Source organism: Vanellus vanellus (assembly GCF_965231255.1).
Source record: "Vanellus vanellus genome assembly, chromosome: 7".
Lineage (NCBI taxonomy): Eukaryota > Metazoa > Chordata > Aves > Charadriiformes > Charadriidae > Vanellus > Vanellus vanellus.
This window is the reverse complement of record NC_138912.1, coordinates 34,664,384-34,684,770: the sequence shown is the minus strand read 5'-3', so window position 1 is coordinate 34,684,770 and position 20,387 is coordinate 34,664,384. Positions and strand designations below refer to the sequence as shown.

Below are 20,387 nucleotides of genomic sequence, written 5' to 3'. Positions count from 1 at the left end.
GAAAGCGAGTGTGTTCCAGCACGGAGGTAGCGCTGTTTCAGAGAGGAGCGTATGGCTTGCTCTCCCTTTAAAATGGATCCTCTTTTGCATATTGTGTGTTCTGGTAGGAGGTGGGAGGTCACACTCAGACTCTTCCTGACAAGATCCAAATTCATATTATCCACCCCCAGTTACTGCCTAAAACATATGAAAAGTCCTCAGATAAAGGATTCAACTCTTCCAGCCACGTGTCCTAATCATTGGGCTGAAGATTCAGCCCTTTTAGCATCAAAGCCTGAATTTTTGTTGCATGATTTCAGTAGGAAAAGAGGACAGTCCCCCTATCCAAAGCCCTGTCGTTAAGGCACCTTCTGAGGAGGTGAGAGACACGGGTTTGAACGATGAATACATATCTTCTGCTTTCTTTCAAGAGCATGCTAATTACTAGACTGTGATATGAGAACCAGACGGTGTTGCCACTATCCAATCAGTTACTTAGGCTGGGTTTTAAAAGAAAGTGGCCACAGCCAAGGTTGAGAGTCCAGCCAGCGCTGGGTCAGTGTGCTGGTAGCTGTATTGCCTCTGGTGTGGGAGGCAGTCAGGTGTTCTGGTCTGGTCTGAGGCTGGGGGATATATTGTGCAGGCAGGGGGGGATAGGGACTCAAATGGCAGGTGGTTAGAGGGCACAGGCATCGCAGACTCTGGTGGGGAGGCAGAGGGGAAGCCTTGCCTAGCCATAGTTCTGGACTTAATTTTCTCCAGATGCTGAGATGTAAATGCAACATGTCTCTGTTGAATGTTTTGTCATGAGACCACTAATGAATTTGCTAGCCACCACATTTCACCAGTTGGTGGAACAGATTTACCCATCATTTCTGAATTTGAGTTTAAGTGAATGGGACTTCACTCATGGTTAAAGGTTTGTTGTTTTTTTTTTTTTTTAATGCACTTAAGTATCTTGCTGGACTGGGACTTTTAACAGTGCTATTTTGTCTCCTCAAGTCTCCTTCAAGATAAGGTTTTCTTGTATTCTGAAATGATGTGGCAGAAGGCAAAAAATAATCTTGTGACTCATTAGGAAATAAACAGAGGCATAATTGCCATCTGTGTTTCAGTCCGTTTAATCTTTTCTCTCTCCAGTCATGGAAAAAAGTTCATAAAAAAAGTTGAGGTCTGGTTTTGTGATATTTTCGAGAGAAGATGGCTTAAAAAAATTACAGAAAAGAAAAGAAAAAAAAGTCCCAATACTGGCTCTATACATTATCTTAGACAAAATGGATTAAATTTCTGACACCCTACTCATCAAATTCCGACCTTGATTTGACCCCATTGGCTTTTTACTGTTTGATGTTCTCAAACGATTTGGTGCCACTTTTTGTTAGTAGTGCAGTTAATTTTGAGTGTTAGATAGAGATCAATAGTCATAGCTTGAAATTGGCACCTTTGGAGGAAAAATATGTTGTGTGGCAGTAACATAGATTTGATAGTACTTCAGTTAAGAAAATGGTGTACTCTTTCATTATTGTTTTCAATGACAGTATCCAGAGTGTTATTTCATTCTCCTACCAAGCTTCTGACAGTCTCTTGTAATATCTTATCTATCAAAGAGTTTTCATTCCTCTCCTTTCATGCTTGGCTTCTGGAGTGGAACTTTATTTAAAAGGTCCCTGAAATTAGAAAGAATGACCATGGCACTTCTGCTATCAAGCTGGTCAGTACGAAATAAACCCCCTTACTTCTAGACTTGTGTCTGGCCTCCTGCTTGCCCACAGTGAAATCTCATTTAATGTGCTGGCTGTACAGTGGAAGCTTAACTGTCAGGAGGAAGTAAGTGGCCTTTTGGATAGTGTCTAATCTTCTCACAGGTAACTCGGTTTTGCATATTAGCATAGAAAGAAAGGATGGGAATGCCATCCCTACCTTTGTCCATGTGAAGGTGTCCTGTGCCTTGCTTTCAGCCTGTTGCTGCAGTGAGAGGTGGGCCTCTGTTTGCAGGGGATGGTTGTTCCTACACTACTGCTTGGAGAAGCCGGAGTACACAGCTGCTCTGGAGTACTTAGCTGGGGCTAAGGCAGTCTCTAGAGCACGGATTTGCCAAGACTGTGCTCCTTTCTGTGGGTCCCATCCCAGAGCACCTGGTACTGCAGAGGTGTGATGAAGGTTTTCTTCAGGTGCTGAACAGCTGGGGGAGAATTCAGCGTGCCACTAAAATCTGACCTCCAGTGCAAGTGTGCCCTTCCTCCTGTGTGACTTTGGCTATCCTGACTAGTTTCATCCGAATTTGACAGGTGGTTGGAAATACCCTTTTGACCAAATTCAATGAAATTACATATGTGGAGGTAGGGAAGAAAATGCAGGTAGGCCCTGGAGGGGAGAGGCTGTGGGGAGGGGCACTTGGGAGAGAGATGTTATGACAGCCTCAGGTACAGAGAAATGTCAGCCATGGCTTTTGTCTTCTTCATACCAAGGAATCCTGCCTTTGGACACAGATAAATAAGGAACCTGGCTGCAGTGGTCTGCTGCTTCTGCAGCTATTTGATTAATTTTCACATATTTCCTAGGAAAATCGTGAGCACCTCGGTTGCACCAACTACTTGAAAAACAGTCCCCTGACTCCCCCCCAAAAGAAGTTTTCTTCAAAGATGAAGTAATTTGTTTGTCAGGTGCCTTCTGAAGAGCTTTTTAAATGCCAAGCACTAACAATTTCAGATCAGCAAAGTCTTTAGTTTCTCTTTTAACTTGGAACCAATGACAAAAGTTACCTGGATATGGTTTTGGTTAGTTGATGAAGTAGGGAAGGGTGGAGCTGTGTGGAGAGTTACTCTCCTGTCCATTAGTTAACTATTTGAAATAGTACCGTGTAACCTGGACAATTGTTCCTTTTATACTACCAGCCTTGTGGCTGCTGCCTGAGAGCAGAAATAATCTTCTCTGCTGGGAAGAGAAGTCCGTTCAGGTGCACCGATGAGATATTCGGACTCCTAATTCAGAGGAAAACTTACCAACAGAGCAGCTCATCAAAATGAACACTATCAGTCATGGCACATGCAGCTACTCTTTATAAGTGATTCACTTAGGCCAGATTTAAATGGCCGATGAGGGGAGAGTTATTGGCTACATAAAGTGAAGCTCTGTAGGAACTGGTGCTGATGGTGGCAGTGGCCAGGCAGAAGAGGCTCATGCTGTAGGCTCACTGACTCGATGGAGGCTGTTGGTAACAGCCAACAGTAATTGTTCCACCGTTCTCTTTGACCGACAGTGTGTTTCTGCCATTGTTCCACTTGTTTGGGTTTGTGATTATGCACGTAGTGAAAAAGACCACAAACATAGTAATTTGATACAATTTATTAATATTAGCTTCACAAGTAATCCAAGAGGATTTCAAGAGCTGTCCCTGTAGGAGCGTTCAGTGATTACAACAGCAGGAAATGAAGGGTGTTATCAAGTGAGTCCTTTCTAGAGGCACAGCTCTTTCTTATCCCATTCCACAGAAAGGAATATTGGTTTCTGTTTTTCACCCTCCATGGCCTCTTCTGGCTGTTTACTTGAGAACCAAGTGCCCAAGCCACAAATAGTTTTTACACCTTGGGAGCCAAAATGCACAGTTTAAAACCAGATAGATTCTTATTAACTCTGTTCTCTAAGTCATGATACCTAATCTTGTTGAGGAAGAGTGGTCAATATGCGAAGTAGTGGCTTGGATGATATGCAGGATCTTTGCGTGGTGTAAATAACTGCCAATCCAAGAAATTCAACAGAGTGCTGTCCATCACTGAAGATCTGCCCTGTGCTACTAGCAGTGAAGTCTCTTTGGAGCAAAAGAAAACAGGAAGAAACTTCCAAAAGTCAAGATTGTCTTATTTTGTTAAGAAACACGTGGCACGTCATTATCAGCTCTTCCTAGCCAGCAATCAGAAGTTACGGAGTCTGAATGCAAATACAGGCTGCAGGGAAAACGAGAGGACAACCAGGCCCCGTTTCCAAAGGATTCCTGCATCTTTGAGTGGGTACCTCAGCAGCGATGGCTGTGAATGGAAGCAGCTGTGGCATGCACCATGATGCTTTTCATGAAGAATTGAGGACTTCTGTAACAGGGATAGCCCTTCGAAAGTAGTAATATTTTCCTTTCTGCTTTCTTTACTAGTCAATCTCAGGAGAGCACATGCAGATAAAATGAGGAAGAAGTATTTCTCTGTGACTTTCTAGCTGTTTAGCAGAGGAGCAATGGCAGAGTAATAGTTTAACGACTGCTGAGAAGGGATGTTGTAGATACCCATGACTCATGCTCTTTACCCGACAGCATGTTTGAGGCCTGCAGATATGAAAGGGAGTTAGACCTTATACTAAGGAGCTTCATGCTTTTGTTCTCTGACTCAGGTCTGGAAGTGCTTTCTGTACTGCTTTGCTGACATTGCCTCCTGAAGGCAATTGCACTTAGCATGCATTTCAATAGGCCTGTGTTCTTCTAGCCACAAGCCCCAGCCTGCTGTCAGGAAGGCTTGGACCTATCAAAGGGATGTTCTCCCAACCGGAGTTTAATCTGCAGCTGCCTGTAGAAGTTTTCCTGATGGGAATGCTGGGGGTATACCAAGATACCAGCTTCTCACATGCGTGACTGGGGTTCATACATCATCTTATCTAGGGAAACCCATAGTTGTACGTGTACTCCAAGCGAGGAGGACTGAAAACTCAAGTTCATTTCAAGGATGTGTCTTTGTGGCGGACTCCTGCAGTCAACGAGCTCATGGTAAATCATAAATTCCTCTCCTAGAGACAAAGCCTCAGTGGTGCTGAGTACCAGCAATTCCCATTAGCTACAATGGTAGCTGCAGGTGCTGAGTGTCCTGGGTACATCTGCGAGGCTCTGGCCCCAGGCCTCACCTCCTGCGAGGGGGGGGCTGTACTGTAATTCCTTACTCTGCAGCCAGGCGTTCCTCCCTGGCAGATCCAACTGCATTTCTATACATGCTATTCTCCTTGGCTGGGATTTGTTACTGGTGGGATAAAGTTACCTCACTGCTTTAAATCCAGTTAAACATGAGGAACAAAGATTTAGTAAAAACAAACCTTTTATTAAACTTTGTTTATCTTAACTACAAGTTTTGCCACCCCCTGAAAGTCATTTAGGTAGGCCAGGTTCTTCACAGCCTTCCTTCCCAAGTGCAGTTTCAAACCTAAAACAAGGCTCAGGCCTTGCCTCCCAACAGCCATTAAGTGTGTTTTGAAAAGCACTGCTTTTGAAAAGTAGCTGCTTCTGCTCCTCTTGTTTACGCTTATCCTGACTGATATGTGTCAGTGCCAATGTACATTACTCGTGAGTTATTCTAGAGCAGCTCCAAAGCTGTGCCAGGGGTTTTTCCCAGGTTATGGCACTAACTGTTCAGAGAGGTGTTTAACAACCTGCTTGACTGTACGTTTAGGTGATGCCATTGCTTACTGAAGCAACACATACTTTTACAGGTAAGACATGCTTAAAAATGTCTTGTTCGGTCAGGACTGGAGCCCTTGATTTGCTCTGCATACCAGAAAGGCTGATTTCAGTGAGAGAAAGAGCAAACTCGAGACTACTGAAGAGGCGAATGAAAGAGTAATCACTAGAAGACGTGGCAGATGAGATTTGATTGCCTTGCTGAATCTGGAGATTCTTCAAGGATGGGATCTGCGAGAAATCCCTGGCATGTTGCTAGTTACATAAAATTGCTATTAATAGTGAATTATTTTTAGAAAGGAAGCTGACATATTGTAAAAGTGTCAAATGATAATGATATGGTATTTGGTATATGTGATGTGCATTTGCAGTCTGGATTGTTAGGCACTTCTAGGTTTGCTAGAAATTTCAGGTACACCCTTACTGCAGCTTTTACTGTTGGCAAAACACCCACCAATACTTAAGTAAATGAATTTGAACAGGAACTGCAAATTCAGAAGAAATGTCTGATGTGCTTTATTACTAGAACTACACATGTGCTGAAAGTTTGGTCCAGTTTGTTAGAGCCAGATGTAAAAATGCTGCCTGCAGCTAGCTCCATCCCCTGCAAACTGCCTTCTGTGAGCACCTTTCCTGCCTGCCGCCCTCTCCTACGAGCTCTCTCATCTCTGCCTGCCAGTCTCATCGACTGGTGAGTGACTGCTTATCTTCTCACCTTTACAGACTTTACCTCAGCATGCCCACCCCCTCTGTAGCTTAGGTCAAAGCCCCCAAGTCTATCCAAATCTGTAGTAGTATTTGCCTGGTGTATACCCATCTTGCTGTGGCATGGTTGCATTCTTTGCATGACTGTAGAGAAAGGAGTGTTTGTAAATCTGGAAAGGACCATTTTTGTGTGCACACAACTGGTATGTGGGGCACGAGTATAACAGTTACGCGGCTTTTACGGAGTAAGACGACTATGCTGGGAAGCTCCACAGTGCCTGTGATATTTTGTTTGAGCTGTTTTGGTCTAGGACTGAGTTTGTCTAAATTGTGGTGATAGCTGTTTTGAACAATGTCTTGCTATAATGTCCTGGAGCTGATTGTAGCGATGGGATAAAATAATGGATTGTGAGAAGCAGAGGAAATACCAGACTTTAGTGCTTCTAGGAATAATAAAATGTCTGTTCTGCAGGATGTTTAGCAATGCATACAAAACCAAATAATCTGTGGGGTTGCTTAGTGTTTTTCCAAGCTTTTATTAGGATGTTAAAGGTAAAATCTTGGCCATCTCGAAAATAGTGGGAAACTCTACCTTTGCCTCTCCTGGGTCAGGATTTCTCCCTTACGTGTGTACCTGCTGTAATTGGCAAATCACCAGAAACCCCATCACAGCTAAGCTAGGAGAGCAGAGAGGAGCAAGCATCTGAGCTGTACTTTCTAAAAAAAGCCAGAGTGCCTCCAGGCAGTGCTGAGGGGTGGGTGTTGTACCTGGCCACCCTTCTCTTCAACAAAGAGATGGGAAGAGCAAACAGGAAATATAGCTGCTTATAAACAGGGCTCAAAGATGATATTGGACTCATGACAGGCCAGGGGCAGAGCTGGGAAGACACCCTGTTGGCCTGACTACCTCTGGTTGTGTAGCAGTCTAGATGTGCAAGGAATTTAGGTGGTATCACAATTATTTAAAGTTACACTGAGTTAAACGCATCCCAGAAGAAAGCAACTTCTGCTCCAAAATCCTAACAAACAAACAAACCAGAAAAAAAATCCCATCTCAATTACGTAGAAATCTTGCCTATGATATGTATCAGTGCCTGGAAATTCTCTAAACTTAAGTGACAAATGTTTGCAGCTGGAGTATGTGAAATGGTGCCATACTTCATTTCTGAGCAATGCAAACATGGACCAATTTGACCGCATGCTGCTTCAGCTCAGTCATGGGCTGGGAATTTCTGTACCGAGTTTTATCCTAAGAGCAGTAACAACAGCCTAACTTATAAATCTCTCAAAGATCTTAAAAAGATGCTACTGATCTCCAAATGATAGCCTCTTAGATATTATTTCTGCAACTTTCTGGAAGTAGTGCAAACCAGGAGGGAGCAATTAATCCTTGGAGTAACCCCATTTAGTCTAGCAGTTTGGCCCTGAGGGAGTAGGAGCACTTGATGTCTGACAGCAGCCCCAAATGTCAGTATTTCTCCCCTTGTTCATTTGCCTGCTTGCTGTGGTAGATTTCATGCTGCTATAAGCTGTTTATGTACAGCCTGATCAAAGTACTTAATGACAGGGTTAATTTCTACGTATAATGAGGAAGTCAAGACAGGAGACAGGTACTGTGTAATCGAATTTTTCATTTTGGAATTTGTTTCTCTTCATGTCGAGCTTAGCTTTGATTTTATTACCATTAATGTCTGCATTTACTGTTCTTTCTAGTTTCTCAGATGAGCTAAACCTACTGCGGAAATAGCGGAGGCACTGAATTGTTCCAACAGCTTCCATAAAAGTATGATGACGAAGTAAAAAGAGTCTATAACTTCTCTGCAACGAGACCTCAAAATGCAGTTTGGTTTGGGGGACAGTTCTAAATAAGATTACACTGCTTAAATAGTCTACTGAGACATCTAATCCTCTTTTCATGACTCAATAGGTAGGTGCACAAACATAGATGCTTAGGTGTGTGTGTACATAGCCAGAGAAAGAGACAAAGATCTTGTTAAAATCCAGAAATCATATAGTTTCTGAAGTGTGTGTCTTCAGCGAGACTTTGCAGACATAAATGAATCCCCACAGAATCCCTTTGAAAGAGTTGATGGTGAAAAAGAGGTTACCAGTCCTCATTTCTCAAAAGATCTAAACGAGACACAGAGTGTTAGATCTGCATTTGTCCTGCTTATTTTGGTTTTCATTTTTAGATGCACTGAGCACTGTGAATATTTCTGGACATTCAAAAATATAGGGGTACAGAAGTAATGGAGGCCTTAGAAAAATGGAGGCTCTTGCTGAGGTAGTCAGCTTCAGGAATCAAGCTGGAAGTGGAGACAAAATTAAACCTGGGCATATCCAGCTCACCCTGCATCCACTGCGTTTCTCTTTTTCTAGCACTCTGTAAATTTTAGGAAAGCAGGGATTTAAAGGTTCACGTGATGCCAAATTCTGTGACCCACTGTTAGCCACGTTTCCTTATAGCTGAGGTAGAAATCTTTCTTTGTGAGGAAGTGTGCACCTCTATTAGCACCACTGTGCAAGCTGTAGTTTGCAAATGTGGTGGGAGGCTTTGCTCATGCTAATTTGGGCTCAGTCATGCACCTTCTTTTCCTCTTTTACATGCAAATAGCAGCTGTGCCAGTCTCTGGGATGCCTGCTTGTTCCTTTAACAGAGATTCCAGTTCATACCTTCAACCAGTGCATTTGTGCGTGGGCAGAGGTATAGCGCAGTGGTACAGTTGCTGACAAGATACAAGCTGTGATGGAGGTTGGAACAAGTTAGCGAAATAGAGAAGTTTTGAAAGAAGATGCTGAGCTCTTCTGGTGTGTTTTCATTTATTAAAAAAAAAGGAGGGGGGGTGGAGAACAGCAGAGGACTACACAAAATGATAATCCATGATCCTGCCCCCATAAAAAGGGATCTCTTGATTGCCAGAGGGATCTATTTATTTCTTCTGAACCCAATGGTTCAGGCAGCAGCCCCAGGGCTGGAGCAGGTCAGGCACCAGCCTGCGAAGCTGGGGTGGTTGGTGGGTTGAGTGCAGGTGCTTTGATTCCTCATGGAGGCACCCCAGTGGTGAGGGAGCTGAGGTGGTGAGCTGTCCTGCTGGGAGCCGTGGCGGTGCCACGCTCACCTGGCCCGGCTTCTGCAGGCCCCATGTTCCAAAGGGTCCTTGGCCTTGCCGAGCCATTGGTTCCTCTGCTGCTTGGTACTTGCTTGGGGCCTGCAGGCAAATTAAGTAGAAGTAATTGGAAAGAAAGCAGATTGGCATGATGTTATTTTCTCCTCTGCCTTCCACTTTCACCTCTGCTTTATGGTTGCAGCTACCTGAACCCAGCCACTATGCTACTCTGACCTCTTCCTCTTCTGTCACCTCTGTGGCCTCTTCCTCTTCTGAAAGGCCATCCCACCTCTTGTGTCACATAAGTCAACACAAAATGAAATCAGATAAAATCATTTCCAGGGCATCACTTTGGATGCCACTGAACTTACTGAAGAAAGTAGGCATTAGTGCCATGCAGGCCACGCAATATAAGTGTGGCCACGCAAGGATTTCCAGGAATTTGGAGTGCAAAGTTTTCTAGGAAGGTCAGCTCAGAAATGTGATGTCCCTGTGAAGTTCTCAGTTGAATCTGTGGGCGGCTTGCCACAAGGGCTTTCAGAAGGTGATAGCTTACCTTTCAGAAAGCCCTGGCTAATGTTTGTCTGTTCTGCCCCAAGAAGACTGCCTTGATGTCAGTGCCGCAGCAGGACTCAGTGTACAGTCAGGACTCAGTGTACGTCCGCTTCTTTATGTGTCCATGGACATCCTTGGAGGCTGTAACATGATAACTGTGCTTCAGCTCCCCTCTGACCTGGTTTGTAATTTTCTTAAATTTATATATAAAAAAATATAATATTTATATTCAATTGTATGAGGTTGGCCAAGAAGGCCAATAGCATCCTGGCATTTGTCAGGAATAGTGTGGCCAGCTGGACTGGGGAAGTGATCATCCCCCTGTACTTGGCACTGGTGAGGCCCCACCTCGGGTACTGTGTTCAGTTTTGGGCCCCTCACTATATGAAAGACATTGAGGTGCTGGAGTGTGTTCAGAGAAGGGCACCGAAGCTGGTGAGGGGTCTGTGGAACAAGTGTTATGAGGACCGGCTGAGGGAACGGGGGGTGTTCAGCCTGGAGCAAAGGAGGCTGAGGGGAGACCTTATCGCTCTCTCCAGCTACCTGAAAGGAGGTTGGAGAGAGGTGTGGGTCAGTCTCTTCTCCTAAGTAACAAGTGATAGGACAAGAGGAAATGGTCTCATGTTATGCCAGGGGAGGTTTAGATGGGATATTAGGAAAAAGTTCTTCACTGAAAGGGTTGTCAAGCATTGGAACAGGGAAATGGTTGAGTCACTGTCCCTGGAGGTATTCAAAAGATGTAGATGCGGTGCTGAAGGACACGGTTTAGTGGTAACTTGGCAGTGCTAGGTTAACGGTTGGACTTGACGATCTTAAAGGTCTTTTCCAACCTAAGCGATTCTATGATTCTAAATCCTCTCCGTGTCTGTGCAAGTGACAGAGTGGGGTAAGGGGAAGAAATGCATGTACATGCTTCAGTCATACTGATGGAGTGAAAGTGATGCCATCTTTATGTAGGGAAGGCTCTTAAACACCTCTCTAGGGTCTCCACTGATCTGTGGGGAAACAAGGCTGTGACCTGTAGGGTTTCCACTCACTTCAGATTTGGCGACACTAAATTAAGTGGGTAATATGTTGTGACACAATAGGATGAAATCCTGGCCCTAGTAATGACAGAGGATTTTGGTATTGATTTTGAAGGTATTTTAGGATTTCAGCTGTAGAAATTAGTGACAAATACTATGATGAAATAATCTAGTTATTTCCTGTCAAACAGAGGCTCCTCAGCAACATGGATATTGTAGAAAATGCTTTTCAAATGGAAATTTATCCTGTTGCAAAGGAACATCTTGAGCTATTGACCCCGCAAAGTAATATATGCATATAATAAAGTTATTGCCTGTCTATTTAAATCTTCCTTGTAACAATGTGGGTGGATCTGGTTATGCTGTTCTCCGCCATAATGACAATTTATCCAAAGCAATTCGTTGCCTGGTCTAAATTTTGCAAAAATATCTGGTCTTTAAAACCTTTGAAAAAGGGAGATATTTGCACCTGACATGTCTACAAGTAACTTAGATCAGGTTATTGATCGATCCTGTATATGTTGTTTTCCAGTGGGAGGATGAGATGGAGAGGCCAATCCATTACTGCAGCTATCTTCCACTGGAAAGCAATAGCGCTAATGATACAGGTTTTCAATAGCTGATTTATATTATCCTGCAGTCAATAAAACCTCATGATTTTGCCACTGTATTGTTTAAAGGAATGCTCCCAAATGCTGGCAGGCCCCAAATCTGACCCTCTGTTAAAACAGCTGCTGTGTTACAAACAGGGGAAAATTTAAGAAAACCCCACCAGTCCTCCAGAGTATGGTCTGGACAAGCTTTTTGTTCGCTGGTCCTGTGAGCATCGAGCTGGTATGAGGCTTGTTCCAGTGAGCGATTCCTGTGAAGACTAGCTATGGCTCCACCAGCTTCTCCCTGCACCGTGCCACCCAGGGGGAAGGATGAAGGAGTTACAGTCCCTTCCCTGGGCAAATATTGCATTTAAAATCTTGGTGACTGACTGCTAATTTATTAATGAGAAATCTGTGTCAGTGGCTATAAATGAGAGGCAGTAACCGGATCCTGTCTTCTGCCTTCTAGTGATGCGAGTACTTTCGGCACCACAGAGGAGCTGTGTACTGAATCCAGCGTGGTGCAAAGCTCCTGAGAGAGAGAGCAGCAGCAGCGAGGAGCTATGTTTACTGGAGAAAGTGTTTGACGAGCTGCATGAGAGCCAGCGTGAGCAGCCGGTGGACACAGACCCATCCTCTCTTTCAGTTGTATTTCAACATGAGAATGGTCACACCGGAGTGGACTGCCGCAGCAGGTCAGCTCAGCTAAGCTGGGGCTTGCCTCGGGATGCGCTGATGGCTCCCAACAGCACATGGAGGAGGGAAAGGCTGTGCGCAGACCAGCCATGCACTGGTGAGGAGAGCGTAGATGTAGCGTTGGAGGTTTGCATGTTCAGATGGGCTGACTTGTAGGGACAACGAATGTCTTTTTGGACTTGTACACGCCCTGTTTTCACGCAAACATTTCATGCGGATTTGTAACATGCAATAGCTGCCAAACATCTTTTACACAGTCACAGTCTAGTGACTGAAGGATCCACTAATTAAGAAGCCCCTAATTAGGCTTTTAAATGATAAACTGTAATAGCTCTAGTGCAGCTGTTGTAAACTATAGAGTAAATTATACCCAGTTGAAAGAGGCTTTAATTACGTATTTATATAACAGACTTTAAGGACTTCGAAAGATAAAAGAATTTTTAGTATCTGCAATTAAAAAAACCAAGAGAGTAACAATAGAGCTCTTAAACCAATGAAAGCAAGGAAATTCAAAGTTAATCTGAAAAGCTGCACTGGTACTTTCTTTTATGCTCATGGCGTTCTAATTTTTGGGGGGTTGTTTTTGTTCTTTTTTCTTTTCATAATGGGTGAGATAAAGAAGAATTGTCAACCAGGAGTTTATGTCCCCTGCTCTCAATTTCCTAGCTTTTATAGGTCCATGTACACCATTAATGATACTTTGGCAAACTTTCTGTGGTTTCGTTTTTTTGCAGAAATCCTAGCAAGATGACCCTTATCAGCAAGCTGTTCTCCTTGCATCCTGATTTGCAGAATGGTTAGTTGTACACATGCCTTTGTGAAGTTAACAGCTCAAAAATTCGTTGTGTTGGGCTCTTGGAGGGCATGTTCAGGCCAAATCTAGCTTGCACATTGTTGGTGCAGTTTTGGCAGTCATTCACCGTGCTGTGCTTAGCAAGTGGAGAAAAGGTTTGGATGTATCTGGGACTATTCAGCTATTTGGAGATTGCACTCTGGACTTCTTTTTTACAGGGCTCAGTCCTGCTCCACCAAAATGGAGGGGAGTTTAGCCCTTGCCCACATTTTGGGGCTGGACCAGACTCCAGTCTATCTACCCTTTCTACATCAGGGCTACTTCTCTTCCCCCAGCTCTGCCTGGCAGTGCCTGTCTTGGTAACCTCACCAGTTCTGTCTCCAAACTCACATCTGCCTTCAGCCTCCCTCATTTACCCAGCCCCGTTTGCTGCCCTTCCTTGCCACCTCCGATCACAACTAACACTGATGCACTGCAGCGAACAAATGCCTCTTCATAGAGAGAAAAGGAAAGATGTTTCTGATGTGCCATCCATTGCCTGATGTCTTTGCTCATCTGTTGCCAGTTCTTTTCATTTCTTAGATTACTCTTCCTCTGGACAAGGGTTGTGCCTTTTGTGCCTGTGTGCTGACACCACGTAGAGGATACAGACACTAGGCTGTGATGTGCAGTGAGCTCAGTGCCTTTAGCTGCTTGTAGGGACTGGCCCTCGCAGCTGTAGGACTCAGCAGCCCATGACAGCCAAACAAGGTACTGCTTTTTGCTTATTCCGGCCACATCCAAGTATTTTTATCTGGAAATGTCACAGCAAGGGAAATAAGGAATACAGTTCTCATAGTTAATTTTTATGGCTGATTAATTAGCCCAAAGAGTATTAAATTGTGCTAATGTAGTTTGCCTCTTCGATGCTGTTTTTTGACTTCAATGGAACTAAATACATCTTCAAGTTAACTACATGCCTAAGTGCTGTGGTGAATCGGGGCCTAGGGCATTAATTAGAACTTGGCTCAGATTTACTTTCAAGGCTTTCCCCCCCTCTTTTTTTTTTAACTCTTCAGCACTCAGCAGTTTAATTGGTATGCAGATGTTCCCCTTTATTGCTGGCAGAGGCCTCTGTCACTGTTCTGAGGGTACTCAGACATCAAGGCTGGTACAGTGGGCAGGAAGAAACCCCCCCTGAAGGCTTTCAAGCTTTGTGGGAAATAATGATGTATGAGACAGGGATTCCTTTGGAACCTGAAGGGAACATGACAGACAGAATAATATGGGAGGAAAACATTGTCTTCACAATTGAGACTGATGGTCTCATCTTGTCTCCTTGTTATTGTTACCAACCAAGACTGAGATGAGCTTTCTTATGAAGAACTTCATTTCGTGGCAGGTTCTATATGTTGGACACACTGCGCTCAGTGGTAGCTTTCCATCCAAGGTACAGATATTGACAGGCTCTGAGGAACCCTTTGGGGTGGTGTTTTAGCTTAAAACCTAAAATTCCTTCCAGCATTGAGATGCATTTTGTCAGGAATGACAGTTGCAATTTGATAATCTTTTACCACTTTGCCTGCCTATCTCAAACAGCGAGCTGGAGGGGAGAAACCCAGAGTTGTTGGGGACAGGAGTGTCAGCTTTATGAATCAGCTTTTCTCACACTTTATTAATTTCACTTTCCAGTGGTTAGTGCATGTTTGCAAGAGACAATTGATTTGTACGGATCTGTGTAGGATGGAGCAAAGCTGGAACTAAAGGAGGAGTGCAAGTTGACAGCAATGCAATAGCTCTAATTGACAGATACCAAAGGCACTTTTTAAAGCAACTTTTCTTCTGCTGCTTAGGTTAAAAATGGCCCTCAATTTGTCCTCTGATTGCCATGTTCAAAAAGAAGTGTTTTTATGTATATTCATTTAAAATGGATTAGCTGAAGTATCAAGTGCTCTTTTTCTATACTTGTATTTTCAAGTTAAATGATTCAAAACGCTCTTGTGCAAGGTACAGGAAGATGGCTGTTTCTTAACTCCTCCAGAGTAAAAGCTGTCTTTCAGGGGACACTTTGCACATGTGAGATTTGTGTTAGTATTTTTTGGCACCCACAGTTTCATCAGAAATGCATTTCAGCTAATGGGAGGCAGAAGGACTAATACACATGCTGCATGTTGTGGGTGCAAAAATGCAAATAGAAATTACACCCACTACAGAAAGGGCTAGGAAAATGTATGTTCCTGGATGCGAGCAGGGCAGGTTAGGAAACATCATCTTCCTCTTTCAATTGGCTGTTACTCTTTACATTTCTGGAGAACTGGGATCTTGCTGTTAATCTTACAAAAATAGATGCTGTGGTGAAGCCTCAGGCATGAATAAAATTGGATGTTAATCTTAAAGCAGATTTTTTACAGCTATGCACTCAGAGCCAGAGAATCCAAATGATTTTGGAAACTCTGTGTTTGTTACTTATTTAGATCAAAATGCTGTGGGGAAAGAGGTCAGTGGCACAGGTACGTATTGTAACATTTGGGGCTCCTTAAAGTTGAGCAGATAAGTGCAGCAAACATTAAACATCTCTGGCTTGACACAAATAATAGGCAAAGCTGAAAAAAGCCTGCTGACAAGAGGAGTGGGTGTTGGTGGGTGACATGCTGCAGTTTTAGAGCTGTTAAGTGTAGGTTTTTTAGCATTTTCATTATTTAAAAGTGGAGTGGTAGTTTCTTCACTCCCTCTGAAAAGTTACTAATTTACTCTGAAATACAGGGTAACCCACAATGATTTAACAGATTTGTAATGTGCTTTAGAGTGATTTCAAGTAACAGACACCCTCCTTCTCTCTAAGCTTCCCACTGTCTCAGCTCTGCCCTCACTCCTTTCTCTGTGTACAACTGCACCGAAATGCAAAGCAGGGGCTGCCCCACGTGTGGCTTTTATCTGTCTAGCTCCAGTGTCAACAGGTTGGGTGGCTTTGACCGCTGATGCTCATGCAGGTTTGCCTTTTTCCCAGTGTTCAGAAACAGAGGCTGAATCAGCTATGTTTGTATGTTGAGAATGGCATCCTAGAGCGTGGAGTTGTTCAAAAGCTGCTGCTCTACAGGTACTGCAAGTGGACAGACCTTCCATAGAGCAGCCCTGACGTGCAGGGGCTGCCTTTTGCCTAGTGCGTAGGAAGTGCTTAGCGGAGCATGGCTGAGGACCACGATTAATGTCCCCAGGATGCTGCTGGAATACAGGCAATATTACATAATCTGCATCTGATTCAGAGCAGGCAGCTGCGTCATGTTCCCAACAAGATGGGCAGCCTGCGGGGATGGAAGGTGGTCAGGTTTTTCTCCGGTTGTCAAGCTAAACGGCTCTCAGCTATCTCACGTTCCAGCCCACCTGTGCCTACATATTGCTGTACTGAATAACTGTGCCTATGGCAGGATGCTTAAGCTGGGGGCCCTTTGCATGACCAACATTTAAATTTGATGGAGCCTCGCTGAAAAGGAGCTGGTCTTGCATTTACTCGGAGAGGTCACTGGTGGTTTCTGGTAAGGAATTGGGACCTGGGGCTGAAGCCACAATGTCCAGGACCAAACCACAGAATTTACACAGCTGCCTAGGCCTGCTCATTTGCCTTCCCAGCTGAAGGTCTGTGTCACCACCCACTGCTGCTTTTCTGTCTGCTCTTGTCATTGGTGTTTGAGGGGAGAATCTATTTTGTTCAATATAACAATGTTGTTTAGATTATTTTAATTTTATTAGCTGCTGCTGATTTATTACTATATTCAGTGCATCCATGGGTTTATTTAGTATCAATAACCAAGGGTAGAAATACTTGAATGGAAAGCTAGATGGAAATGCTGAGGTTCTGGAAGACTCCAGGGTTTCTTCTTCTCTTCTTTGTTTCCCTGTTCTAGGAGGCCTGGAGAACACTTACCCATTCAAAAGAGAAACTATTCAAGATGTATGGCCCTGAAGGGTCACTAAAAGTTTCTATTGCTCTTCTGGTGTGAGTGGTATAGATCATGTCTTCTAGCAAACTTTAAGGAAGGAAGCTTTTGTTACAAGGAGAGATGGTAAGTTTGTGCACCCAACCTCTATTTGGAAGACTATTTTGTTGTGAAACCTTTCTTCTTCTGGAGAGTTGAGCCAACTGCTTTTGATCTGAGAGCTTACAGTGTGGGTAAGCGCAGCCATATTAGGCTGAATAGATGTCACCCTTGGGGATTCGCACATGTAACTCTCCTTGACTTGAACTGGAGAAGGGCCAGAGTTTGTCTGTTTGCACTTTCTGTCACTGAGAAAAATGAATGCTGCTCTCCAGAAGCTATAATTTCTTCCTTTCTTCCCAAGTAGATGATGACTAAAGAAGGCCTGAACTGAGTATAGATATTCTTATATTTACTTGAAACGAATGTAGCTCATAACTCTTATTTTAGCATCAATCTGGAACACTACTGTGAACAGATTTACAATGTCTGCCTGTTCCTTACCTTGCCATTCTGGCATTTATGCTCCTTCTTGCACTGACACTTGGGAGTTTAATGAAGCCAAACATCTGAAAGGTGAGTAGGTAAAAGTATGAGATACTTTCATATACAAACCTATTCCTTTTGTATGCTGAATGATCTTCTTTTAGTTCTTAAATATGGTTTTATTCTTCTGATGCTAAGGGTGTCGGCACTGATTTTTGTTCTGGTATGTGTGTCATCAGCAGAGTTATTAGCTGTGTTCCAGTTGCATGGTCCTTTGTTGCTGGATTGAAAAGATCTACTAACTTCAACCGTGTGTTTTTAGACTAGACACTTACAGAAAACCTTTACTGTGTTTATAGGAGAACAGATTTAATCTGGAAGTCATTGAGTGAAACCAATAAAGAACTTCCTTGATGTGATTTTTGGAGTTACTCTGTGGAAATGAATTGCATGTTTTCTGGTATTGGACATAAGGGCACTTGAAAGCATAAAGAAGGTTAAGTGTAGATGATAATGAAAATGTTATCAGTATTTATAGGTGGGTCAATAATGTCAGTATATTAAAGTGGTATGAAATATCTCTTTGATTTCACAGACAGTGCCTTACTGTATATAGTTTACTGTAATAACATGATCCTTGGTATACACTGATGATAAGTTTAACTTTTTATTAAGTTTGTTAGTAATTCAATTGCCTTGAAATGCCTTACGAAAAGCACGTCTGTTACAGAACACATACAGTTGCTATCTGCCTAGTGTTATCTCTGTTATAGCGACCTAAGCTAAGAAACCGCATTTGGAAAAAACATGTGCCAAGCAGACATAGTTAAGTTTTTGGTTTTTTTTGTTAGACTTGCTGGAAACATTCATCAGTTGGAGATGTTGTCTTTCAACTATATTTCTTTCACCCAGATTATATGCAAACTGCAAGATTCTTCAAGCATAAAAGTCATATGCCAGGAGTATGATATTAGTGTTTCTTTTAATAAGAATAACTTTGGAATAAGTACCTTGTTTGATGAATTGCCTTCCTTGTCATTCATCGCTGAGTACCATATTTGTAGAACTGCAGTAACTGGAAGGAAGGAAAATACTGGAAAGTGTTTCTGTAATTGGAGCTGGATTTGGCAGAGTTTTCTGTCTTTCTGGAAGAAAAATGGTGATTTTGGTTCTTTACTTTGCCATCCCCTTTTATGCTGTTGTGTACTGGAATAAAAGAATAAAGGTGAGCACTAGATGAGCTGTGAATTCCCTTTGGACCAGACTTTGGGAATCTCTGCTCGGACAAACATTTCGGTGTTACTTTTTCTTAGGGGACTTTATTCACAGAATGTCAGAACATATTCTTCCAATAAGATTTCACATAGTTTGATAAATGTTTGGATAAATTTCATACCATCTTATCAAAGTAGGCACAGTAGTTCTTCCTTGAGGAACTGAACTTAAATGAAATGCTCATTTATGTTGGTTGGATAATAATTAAAACTACAGATCCAAATCAGTGGTTTGTTATTCTGTTGCAAGAGTAGGCTGAATCAAAGCCTCTGTCAACAATTAGAGCTGAAATACTGAATTAACATACCGAATAGTAGCATGTCAGGAGTGTCAGCTTCTACTCAGGACAGTGTTGAGATGTACCTTGCTCATAGAAGCTCTGGAAATGTTGTGAGACTTGGACAAAGACAGCACATCCTCAGTCTGCAGGGATGTTGCTGCTCTCTAAACCACTGCACACTCTCAGCATGTTCTTGACTGACGGAAATCCTAAGCCAGGGATTGCGCATTGCCCAGAGAGGTTGTTGAGGCCCCATCCCTGGAGGTGTTCAAGGCCAGGCTGGACGCGGCCTTGGGCAACCTGGTCTAGCAGAAGGTGTCCCTGCCCATGGCAGGGGGTTTGGAACTCTATGATCTTCAAGGTCCTTTCCAACCTAAACCATTCTATGATTCTATGATGCTATGAAATCTGCCCAGTATTGGGGGAGCTTGGTAGTATGGGAGATGGTCACAGCTGCTCTATTAGGATGGCTAAACAGTTTATTGTGGGGCAGGATACAGCTTCTGTTCTATTTTGCATCTGTGAAACTGGTATAATATTAATTAGATTGTTAACAGGTTTCATTAGCGAAGCCCCATAAAATAAAAAAGGAATGGCTGTGTAGTGGTGCTAAAACTTGGTATGCTGTTTATATTAAGTGGGTGAGCAGAGAGCCGTAGCCATGAAGACACTGCTTTTCCAGAAATATGAAACATTTGGGTAAAATATCTAGGTAAAATATCAAGAGAAATTTGATTGCTGCCTGCTAAAATTATGACCTCTTCCCTTCTAAATAGGTTCAATTCTCTTCTTGATGAGACCTCTGCACCTTCACCCAGATTCCTTCCTGGCTAGCTGCGGTGAATGGATTTGACCACCGAGGGAATCTGGCCCACTGAATTCCTTTTCTTTCTGTGCGGTTGAATGAAAAGCGCGTCTCTTTTGAAGAACAGTGACTGAAAGAAATATTGATGACTGCCAGGGGATCTACAGAAAAGGATAAGAAAATTACTCTACTACAACAGGGAAGATAAAGGGGCTTTGTTAACTCTTTCTTGTAGGTTGTATTTATTAATAGTAACAACTAAAGTTTTGTATTTTTTCAGAGAAACACACAAGGCTTTGAATTGTATTGTTTTAATTGCAGCTAACTGAATGAATTAAGTGGAAAATTGCACACAGTACTTTGATTGTCTAACTCTCTGTATGTGAGGCTTTGGGAACAGTTTGTTATTATAAAAGAACAGCACTAACAAGAAATCAGTCAACATGTAATTGCTATGCTAAGGGGCAGTTTAGGGAAAGCTGATATTTATTTATAAATTATTAAAAGCACATAATATGTGGATCATCTCTCACTGCCTCCACACTTCATACTTACTCATCTTACTAAATTTCATGTTCTCCAGGACATTGCTTCTTATAACCAGTGCAGGCATCAAAACCACCCACATCCAGGAAAGGAGATGCCTGTGCATTTGTTATGATGGCAGTTTTGGTTGTGGGACTCATCTAAGAACATGAGCCTTCCGT

The 20,387-nt window shown here is 43.0% G+C and overlaps 1 long non-coding RNA gene across 1 annotated transcript; it reads left to right on the top strand.

Moving 5' to 3' along the window:
* Nucleotides 1–12,054: 12,054 nt before the first annotated feature.
* Nucleotides 12,055–20,182, top strand: LOC309674303. Its single transcript, XR_014269382.1, has 4 exons — nt 12,055–12,185; nt 12,823–12,884; nt 16,763–16,921; nt 19,652–20,182. It is a non-coding gene; the product is annotated as an uncharacterized lncRNA (long non-coding RNA).
* Nucleotides 20,183–20,387: the final 205 nt, after the last annotated feature.